Here is an 11680-nt window from a genome sequence, read left to right on the forward strand (position 1 = left end):
GCAAGAGCACAGAGCAGCAGATCTTGGATTCTAAGTTCATATCGAAGTTCTACCCTTGCCCCTTCTTTTATATGAAGCTCAGGGCGCCCCGGATCCCTTCCAGGCGCCCTGGTGAGACGTGGCAGGTCCAACCAATGAGCTCCACGTGGCGACGTGCAATCGGGATAAAACTTGCCTCCCGGGCGCCCGGACCACCTTTCTCCAGAACAGGTCATTCTCCTGCAAGACAAGGTTAGTCCGAGGCAAGTATAATAAATTTCCTGCAAAACAAAGTGTTAGCACAGTTCATGAGTTTGACATTAAAAAGTATGACTTAAATTCCGTCTTTCCGAGACCGGAATCTAGTCACGATCTCGACTTAGATATCCGAAATGGATCTAAGCCGGATCGACGCCTAATGTTCCCTTCCCGGGAATGCGTCCTCACAGTCACTCCCTTCCAGTGACTTACCTTTACTCACCTGCCAGACGTCCGGTCAGCCCTTCGACCTGTCTGGACTTCTCGCCAGCTATCCGGTCAGCCCATCGACCCAGCTGGACTTCTCGCCAAGCGTCCGGTCAACCCGTCGACCCGCTTGGACTTCTCGCCAGCTATCCGGTCAGCCCGTCGACCTAGCTGGGCTTCGTGCCAGACATCCGGTCAGCCCGTCGACCTGCCTGGACTTCTCCTACACACTTGATCAAAGTGTCAGGCAACAATAAACTAACTTAACCTGATTTGTCATTCATCAAAACCTAGGTTAAATCGTTAATGCTAACCGCACCAACAGATTCACCATCTTATATTTTAATGTTGTATAGTTTGTTTAGAATCAGGTCTCTTTTACTTACCTTAGTGTTAGATGTGGCTTTGTGTAGCTCAATTAACTTTTCTCATAACTCCTTGGCGTGGTTGAAGGGGCCGACCTGGTTTAACTCTTCTTTGGTTAAGCCATGTTGGAGGGTCTGGGTTGCCTTTGCATCATTTTTCATCTTCTTATGGGTTGGTGCGTCTTGAACAGTAGTTTCACCAATTCAGAGCGACCCCCGCTCAGATACCAATTATAGAATCGAAAGCACTAAAGGGGGGATGAATAGTGTTCGTGGCTTTTTCACATTTTTGGAAAACACTCGCGTAAAGAGTAAGTGCAGCAGAATAAAGAAAGAGAAGAAAAGACAATGCAAAGACGACCAAATTTTACTTGGTTCAGAGCCTGTGCAACTCTTACTCCAAGACTCGTACTCGTTGAGTACTTTTGATAGTCAATCACTATCAGTTCGAAAGAGTACAAGTAGAGATTTACAACTTTTGAAGAACTATAATAATTTAAATGTATTGACAATCTACAGATTTGAAGAATCGAGTCTTCGATCGTTAGAGCAACGTTTGAGCATCGTAGAAGCATTTTTTGAGTAGCGTGTAGGAGAGAAACTTCCTTGAATTGTTGTCTTGAAGCTGCTAGTCAAAGCCTCCTTTTATGGCCCCGTCCGGGCACCTGGACAGTGCTGACATGGTGAGCTCTTGTCGAAACTTCATCCTCGAAGTTTATCCACGTCTAGATGCCCGGACCCCTCCGGGTGCCTGAATCGCTAGCGTGAGTCGGCCAATCATCACGCTCCAGCTTAGCATGTCGATGAGTTTTTGGCGGTTCGAGCTCTTTGAGCAACTTCGGGTACCCGGACTGCTCGGGTACCTAGCCAGACACTCGCCTGGGTTACTGCTTCGCCAAAGCTTGCCCGGGCGCTTGGACCAACTTTTGGCCAACTCTTTCTTTCTGCAAAATAAGGTTAGTCCAAACAATAATATATGAAACATAATAAGTTTTGGGAACCTTCAGACTATCCGATCTTGACTTTGAATTTCGCTAAAACTGTAAGTCGGATCGATGTCTACTGTTCCCTCTTCAGGAAACACGTCCTCACCTACTCCTCTCAGGAGAGATTATCATTTGCCAGACTGGTCCTCCAGACCGTCTGGACTTTTGCTCAGCGTTCGAGACATCAGGAATTCATGCTGGACATCCGATCTCCGACCCGTCCGATTTTCACTTAGTGTGCGGGACTCCCAGGATTTTTACCTAACATCCTCGACCCCAGGATTTCGCCTAACGTCCTCAACCAGCCAACACTTTGTCTAGTTACCCAGACTAGGACTTCGTCGCCTAACCACAGCTAGGACTTTCCAGCAGCCTAGTGTCCATTAGGATTTCTTTGCCTGGTCTCAACTAGGACTTTCATCTTTCCTAAGATTACTTAGGACTTTCTTGCACACTTAGTTTAATTTATTAGAACAACAAGAAGCTTTAACTTTAAACCCTTTGTCATAATCAAAACTTAGGTTCGATCATTTGGTGCTTCCTGCACCAACAACCTCGATAGGTCAAGGGTGATCAATTGTTGAGTAAAGGAAGTTTTGATAGGTTGAGCTCAACCAAATACCAAAAAATACATGAATTCAGCTTTGAAAAGACTGCAATCAAAGTTAGCAAGTGATAATCAATTGGCAAACCCTAAACTTGGAATTGCAGGTTTACTACTTGACCAATCGATTAATGAAATTGATTGGTGCAATTGATTGAAGGAATTGATTGGTAGTCTATTTCGGGTGGACAGAATACTTCCGAATTGGCTAAGTCAATCGATTAGAGACAAGCAGTCAATTGGTGCAATCGATTGCACAAGTAAAAATAGTCATTCTGTAGATTTGAATGATCAATTCAACATGACAATAGATTGATGAAGTCTAACAATCGATTGGTAGGTAGAAATCAACCTGAATGTAACCCTATAAAAGAAGGTTTCATGAAAATTTGAAAAAGCTAGATCTTGAGTGGTTAGAGGTGAAGTGTTGTTACAAAGTCAACCTCGTGTCTCTATCAACCAAACCACATATCTTAGTCGAAACATACTATTAAGTGAAAAGCATTGTAAACTATATGTGGTGAAAAAGAACATGAAAAAATGAATGATGAATTCTCTTCAATTTAAAAGAGTTTAGTCTCACATTAAAATTTTTTCGAAAACATGACTAATTTATATTGAATCATAAGTCTAGATATTATGATTCTTGGGGCAGGGTGTCATGGTTAAACTCTCTAATAGATATATAGAGTTTGAGACTCAAATATAGCATGTTGTGGAGATTTTCTTATCAATGGGTAATGAACCTAAAAATGTTAGCTATCTAGACGAGCCTTCCCCAATGGTAGGTGGAAAATTTTCATTGGGCTAGACTGGCCACCACTAGGATTAGTCGGATGGGCCTCCATGTGCGTCGATGGAAAATTTTCGTTGGACTAGACTAGTCACCACTAGGATTAGTCAGGCCAAAGGCTTGGATGCCTAATGCCAACTAAAAAACGTAAGTATAGATATTATGAATTTATATGAATGAGAAACTCTTTGTCAAATATTTTGTCACTCAAATTATCTTATTTGCCTATCTCATAATTGAAACAAACATATTAATAACCGAATCAAAATGGACGTGTTTCAGGTCAGCTTGCAAAGCAAATAATGGGCTAAATAATGTCCCTTCATTGGTTAATGACTTCCAAAGTTCCAAGCCTAAAAACAAGAGAGTCCTTTCTTGGGTAGTAGAAATCGAATAATCCAATTATCCATGAGTAAGCCACTCTTTCTCATTGTTTTTCTATCCTTTCTTCAGTTCTCCTGTTTATAGCATTCAGCTACTATTCAATTCATCTCAAACAACTAGTGTTTGGTTGCCAACGTATGTATCCTAGAAAATAAACGTCCATCTAAGCCTCTAAGCACCGTCGGAGAAAAACAAATATGTTTTATAAAAAACTATGTAAAAAAAAAGGCCATGATTGCACTCTGTATACATCCCTGCTCAGCAGCTTGGCCTCCTAACCAACCTTCTGTGCTTATCAACTCGACTTTCCCGACCGGCAACATGACCTTCCATGCTAGATATCCATGAGTTCAGCAGTTCAACCTCATCTCGGCAAACCACATAAATTTGAAAATTTAATAATTTTTCATTGCTCAACACTCACAAGCCTCCTCTGATTTTGTTATGACTATTCCAATCAATCATACGGAGAAACTAGAGAAGTTCAGTGACAATAGAAGATGTTTTTATATTTGATTACACTTGATTTGATTTTTGACAGAGGAAACTCTCAAGCTGATTGAGAATGAAATAGATGTCCAAACCATGAGTGCTGTGAAACCATGGAACCATTCAATTTTGCTCATCTAAATGGAACCATGAGTGTTGTACAACATGAAGAGAACAACGAAGGAACTATATAAGTCTTTGCATTGGAAGATAGAGGATATGGCAGGTGTGGATTCCCTTTTTTTCTTTGCTCTCCATTCGTGCTGCTGAAAGAAGAAGGATCAGAGACATTGGAGTCTACAAGAGAATAACTTCTAAGATCCTAGAGGGATTTGGTTTGTGAAACAAAAGAAGAGTTGTTCAATATTTCGTAATCACTCTGATGATGACAAGCACGAAGGACAAAATCTGTCATCCTTGATTGTTGTAAGTGTTTACAGATATATAGTAATCGATTTGTATTTCATGCATTAGAAACTACATTAGAATCGGAGCGACTAGTGCTAACTTAAACTAAGTTGTTTTTACATGCTTCTATTTCAATTAAATAAAATTGGGCTTAGTTTGGAACATGTCTTGGGCTTGAAAAACAGCGGACTTTTTTGGGCTTCATGTTTTTAATTAATGCAATGCATGTTAAAACTAATTGGGCTTGGGCTTGGGCTTGGGCTTGAAGAACTTGATTTGGACTAAGGTCTAATTAGATTAGTTCTTATGAGGACAATTGATCAAGCTAGTGCTCGAACTCAGGTGGATCATGGAATTCACCGTAATGTGTTAGTACTATAAGGTAGTTTTGATGTGATCAATCAAATCAGGTTAGGTCCTGTTGATTTTTAATCCCTGTGTCTGAGTGTGCAGGAACTTAGGAGCGAAAGATACAGCTAGTGAGAAGGACGATACGGGAGAGAGCCGACGAGCTTGGTGTGTCCGAGGGACGAGGTGCTGCGTAAGAGTACGCGGCAGACGAGAAGGAGGTGCGAGACGTTTCCGAGAGACTAGAAGCCGAAGCAGAAGATTGCTCGAAGGCTGGAAGTTGGGTTCAAGTGAGCCATATTTCGGAATGCTGAGATCACCCAAGTGGAGCTGGAGCCAGAGCGGAAGACCCGGACCTAAACGAGCGGAGTTGGAGCAAAAACCCTGACCAAACAAGTTAATAAGTTGTGAATTTGGTTCGGGCCAAGAGCCAAAGAAAGTAGGCTTGAAGGCAAGAGGTTAAGGCTACAAGGAAGAGCCAAGTGAGTCGTAAGGATGAGGGTCTGAGTGTTGAGAGACTGTAATTGAGATACCAGTCGACTGATGAAAGTATCAGTCGACTGGGCGTGAACAGAATGTTTCTGTTCGCTCGGCTAGTGTGGAACAGTCGACTGGTACTTTCACCAGTCGATTGGTATCGAGCCATTGAGATATAATGGTCGAAATTCCACATAGGGCAGTCGACTGACACTTTCACCAGTCACCTCACTACAAAAAAACAGTCTATTAGGGACGACAGTTTGCAACGAATTTAAAATTTGTTCCAAATTTTCCAACAAAATTTGCAACAAAATTATAAATTGTTCCGAATTAGCAACAAATTTACCAACAAAATAAATTCGTTGCAAATTAGCAACAAAAGATAATTTGTCGCTAATTTTGTTGCAAGTTAGCAACAAAAAATAAAATTTGTTGCAAATTTTGCAACGAATATTTTGTTCGTTGCAAATTTTGCAACGAATATTTTGTTCGTTGCAAATATTTGCAACAAATATTTTATTCGTTGTAAATTTTAGCAACGAATAGTATTTTCATCGCAAATATTGCAACGAAACTATTATTTGTTGGAAATTCCAGACAAATATATAATTCATCGCAAGTTTACCGCAAAAATTTGAGGGCAGAGTTTCCAACGAATCTTAAATTCGTTGGAAATGTTTCCAACAAATAGGTAGATTCGTTGGAAACATTTCCAACGAATCTGAAATTCGTTGGAAATTTCCAACGAATTGGCAGATTCGTTGGAAATTTCCAACGAATTGGCAGATTCGTTGGAAACATTTCCAACGAAATGGAAGATTCGTTGGAAACATTTCCAACGAATCTGCCAATTCGTTGGAAATTTCCAACGAATTTCAGATTCGTTGGAAAGTATGCTGTGATTTAAAAATCCGTTTGACCGACCTAGAGACCTCGGAATCGGATGAAACAAGTTCCTATGTGCTCCTCTTGGTCTCCTGATTCTATAGATGGTCTCAAATTTTTTTTTTTTGAATTAAGATAAATTTTTAACATCAAGGTTAATTGGATGAATTTGAATTTGAGCATGAAAGTGTTAGAGTTTTAAATCAAAATTAAGTTTAGTTGAACTTGGTGGATTTAAAAAATGATGTTCGAGTGCTCAGAATGAGAGGAAATCAATTTGTTGGGGAGTGTAAGGTTCTCGTGATTATATCCATGAATTAAAAATAATTACGGAGCTAATTTATTTTGATTTGTGAATTTTTAAACATGAATTTAATTTTTCCAACACATTGGGGATTAAAAAAATAAAAGAAAAAAAATATGAAGTAAATAAAATATTTGACGACACATATGAAGTCAGGATAAATAGAGGAGCACACAGGAACCGGTTTCATCCAATTCGGAGGTCTCTAGGTCGGTCAACCGTTATTTTAAGAATAGGAAGGGTTTCCAACGAATCTGAAATTCGTTGGAAATTTCTAACGAAATGGCAGATTCGTTGGAAACATTTCCAACGAATCTGCCAATTCGTTGGAAATTTCCAACGAATTTCAGATTCGTTGGAAAGTATGCTGTGATTTAAAAATCCGTTTGACCGACCTAGAGACCTCGGAATCGGATGAAACAAGTTCCTATGTGCTCCTCTTGGTCTCCTGATTCTATAGATGGTCTCAAATAATTTTTTTGAATTAAGATAAATTTTTAACATCAAGGTTAATTGGATGAATTTGAATTTGAGCATGAAAGTGTTAGAGTTTTAAATCAAAATTGAGTTTAGTTGAACTTGGTGGATTTAAAAAATGATGTTCGAGTGCTCAGAACGAGGGGAAATCAATTTGTTGGGGAGCGTAAGGTTCTCGTGATTATATCCATGAATTAAATATAATTACGGAGCTAATTTATTTTGATTTGTGAATTTTTAATCTTGAATTTAATTTTTCCAACACATTGGGGATTGAAAAAATAAAGGAAAAAAATATGAAGTAAAAAAAATATTTGACGACACATATGAAGTTAGGATAAATAGAGGAGCACACAGGAACCGGTTTCATCCAATTCGGAGGTCTCTAGGTCGGTCAACCGTTATTTTAAGAATAGGAAGGGTTTCCAACGAATATGAAATTCGTTGGAAATTTCCAACAAATTTCAGATTCGTTGGAAAGTATGCTGTGATTTAAAAATCCGTTTGACCGACCTAGAGACCTCGGAATCGGATGAAACAAGTTCCTATGTGCTCCTCTTGGTCTCCTGATTCTATAGATGGTCTCAAATATTTTTTTTGAATTAAGATAAATTTTTAACATCAAGGTTAATTGGATGAATTTGAATTTGAGCATGAAAGTGTTAGAGTTTTAAATCAAAATTGAGTTTAGTTGAACTTGGTGGATTTAAAAAATGATGTTCGTGTGCTCAGAACGAGGGGAAATCAATTTGTTGGGGAGCGTAAGGTTCTCGTGATTATATCCATGAATTAAAAATAATTACGGAGCTAATTTATTTTGATTTGTGAATTTTTAAATATGAATTTAATTTGTCCAACACATTGGGGATTGAAAAAATAGAGGAAAAAAAATATGAAGTAGAAAAAATATTTGACGACACATATGAAGTCAGGATAAATAGAGGAGCACACAGGAACCGGTTTCATCCAATTCGGAGGTCTCTAGGTCGGTCAACCGTTATTTTAAGAATAGGAAGGGTTTCCAACGAATCTGAAATTCGTTGGAAATTTCCAACGAAATGGCAGATTCGTTGGAAATGAAAGTATGCTGTGATTTAAAAATCCGTTTGACCGACCTAGAGACCTCGGAATCGGATGAAACAAGTTCCTATGTGCTCCTCTTGGTCTCCTGATTCTATAGATGGTCTCAAATTTTTTTTTTTTTGAATTAAGATAAATTTTTAACATCAAGGTTAATGGATGAATTTGAATTTGAGCATGAAAGTGTTAGAGTTTTAAATCAAAATTAAGTTTAGTTGAACTTGGTGGATTTAAAAAATGATGTTCGAGTGCTCAGAACGAGGGGAAATCAATTTGTTGGGGAGCGTAAGGTTCTCGTGATTATATCCATGAATTAAAAATAATTACGGAGCTAATTTATTTTGATTTGTGAATTTTTAAACATGAATTTAATTTTTCCAACACATTGGGGATTGAAAAAATAAAGGAAAAAAAATATGAAGTAAAAAAATATTTGACGACACATATGAAGTCAGGATAAATAGAGGAGCACACAGGAACCGGTTTCATCCAATTCGGAGGTCTCTAGGTCGGTCAACCGTTATTTTAAGAATAGGAAGGGTTTCCAACGAATCTGAAATTCGTTGGAAATTTCTAACGAAATGGCAGATTCGTTGGAAATGAAAGTATGCTGTGATTTAAAAATCCGTTTGACCGACCTAGAGACCTCGGAATCGGATGAAACAAGTTCCTATGTGCTCCTCTTGGTCTCCTGATTCTATAGATGGTCTCAAATATTTTTTTTGAATTAAGATAAATTTTTAACATCAAGGTTAATTGGATGAATTTGAATTTGAGCATGAAAGTGTTAGAGTTTTAAATCAAAATTGAGTTTAGTTGAACTTGGTGGATTTAAAAAATGATGTTCGAGTGCTCAGAACGAGGGGAAATCAATTTGTTGGGGAGCGTAAGGTTCTCGTGATTATATCCATGAATTAAAAATAATTACGGAGCTAATTTATTTTGATTTGTGAATTTTTAATCTTGAATTTAATTTTTCCAACACATTGGGGATTGAAAAAATAAAGGAAAAAAAATATGAAGTAAAAAAAATATTTGACGACACATATGAAGTTAGGATAAATAGAGGAGCACACAGGAACCAGTTTCATCCAATTCGAAGGTTTCTAGGTCGGTCAACCGTTATTTTAAGAATAGGAAGGGTTTCCAACGAATATGAAATTCGTTGGAAATTTCCAACGAATTTCAGATTCGTTGGAAAGTATGCTGTGATTTAAAAATCCGTTTGACCGGCCTAGAGACCTCGGAATCGGATGAAACAAGTTCCTATGTGCTCCTCTTGGTCTCCTGATTCTATAGATGGTCTCAAATATTTTTTTTGAATTAAGATAAATTTTTAACATCATGGTTAATTGGATGAATTTGAATTTGAGCATGAAAGTGTTAGAGTTTTAAATCAAAATTGGGTTTAGTTGAACTTGGTGGATTTAAAAAATGAAGTTCGTGTGCTCCGAACGAGGGGAAATCAATTTGTTGGGGAGCGTAAGGTTCTCGTGATTATATCCATGAATTAAAAATAATTACGGAGCTAATTTATTTTGATTTGTGAATTTTTAAACATGAATTTAATTTTTCCAACACATTGGGGATTGAAAAAATAGAGGAAAAAAAATATGAAGTAGAAAAAATATTTGACGACATATATGAAGTCAGGATAAATAGAGGAGCACACAGGAACCGGTTTCATCCAATTCGGAGGTCTCTAGGTCGGTCAACCGTTATTTTAAGAATAGGAAGGGTTTCCAACGAATCTGAAATTCGTTGGAAATTTCTAACGAAATGGCAGATTCGTTGGAAACATTTCCAACGAATCTGCCAATTCGTTGGAAATTTCCAACGAATTTCAGATTTGTTGGAAAGTATGCTGTGATTTAAAAATCCGTTTGACCGACCTAGAGACCTCGGAATCGGATGAAACAAGTTCCTATGTGCTCCTCTTGGTCTCCTGATTCTATAGATGGTCTCAAATATTTTTTTTTGAATTAAGATAAATTTGTAACATCATGGTTAATTGGATGAATTTGAATTTGAGCATGAAAGTGTTAGAGTTTTAAATCAAAATTGAGTTTAGTTGAACTTGGTGGATTTAAAAAATGATGTTCGAGTGCTCAGAACGAGGGGAAATCAATTTGTTGGGGAGCGTAAGGTTCTCATGATTATATCCATGAATTAAAAATAATTACGGAGCTAATTTATTTTGATTTGTGAATTTTTAATCTTGAATTTAATTTTTCCAACACATTGGGGATAGAAAAAATAAAGGAAAAAAAAATATGAAGTAAAAAAAATATTTGACGACACATATGAAGTTAGATTAAATAGAGGAGCACACAGGAACCGGTTTCATCCAATTCGGAGGTCTCTAGGTCGGTCAACCGTTATTTTAAGAATAGGAAGGGTTTCCATTGAATATGAAATTCGTTGGAAATTTCCAACGAATTTCAGATTGAAAGTATGCTGTGATTTAAAAATCCGTTTGACTGACCTAGAGACCTCGGAATCGGATGAAACAAGTTCCTATGTGCTCCTCTTGGTCTCCTGATTCTATAGATGGTCTCAAATATTTTTTTTGAATTAAGATAAATTTTTAACATCAAGGTTAATTGGATGAATTTGAATTTGAACATGAAAGTGTTAGAGTTTTAAATCAAAATTGAGTTTAGTTGAACTTGGTGGATTTAAAAAATGATGTTCGAGTGCTCAGAACGAGGGGAAATCAATTTGTTGGGGAGCGTAAGGTTCTCGTGATTATATCCATGAATTAAAAATAATTACGGAGCTAATTTATTTTGAATTGTGAATTTTTAAACATGAATTTAATTTTTCCAACACATTGGGGATTGAAAAAATAGAGGAAAAAAATATGAAGTAGAAAAAATATTTGATGACACATATGAAGTCAGGATAAATAGAGGAGCACACAGAAACCGGTTTCATCCAATTCGGAGGTCTCTAGGTCGGTCAACCGTTATTTTAAGAATAGGAAGGGTTTCCAACGAATCTGAAATTCGTTGGAAATTTCCAACGAAATAGTAGATTCGTTGGAAACATTTCGAACGAATCTGCCAATTCATTGGAAATTTCCAACGAATTTCAGATTCGTTGGAAAGTATGTTGTGATTTAAAAATCCGTTTGACCGACCTAGAGACCTCGGAATCGGATGAAACAAGTTCCTATGTGCTCCTCTTGGTCTCCTGATTCTATAGATGGTCTCAATTATTTTTTTTGAATTAAGATAAATTTTTAACATCAAGGTTAATTGGATGAATTTGAATTTGAGCATGAAAGTGTTAGAGTTTTAAATCAAAATTGAGTTTAGATGAACTTGGTGGATTTAAAAAATGATGTTCGAGTGCTCAAAACGAGGGGAAATCAATTTGTTGGGGAGCGTAAGGTTCTCGTGATTATATCCGTGAATTAAAAATAATTACGGAGCTAATTTATTTTGATTTGTGAATTTTTAATCTTGAATTTAATTTTTCGAACACATTGGGAATTGAAAAAATAAAGGAAAAAAATATGAAGTAAAAAAAATATTTGACGACACATATGAAGTCAGGATAAATAGAGGAGCACACGGGAACCGGTTTCATCCAATTCGGAGGTCTCTAGGTCTGTCAACCGTTATTTTA

This window comes from Zingiber officinale, chromosome 2A (assembly GCF_018446385.1).
Source record: "Zingiber officinale cultivar Zhangliang chromosome 2A, Zo_v1.1, whole genome shotgun sequence".
NCBI classification, from domain to species: Eukaryota; Viridiplantae; Streptophyta; class Magnoliopsida; order Zingiberales; family Zingiberaceae; genus Zingiber; species Zingiber officinale.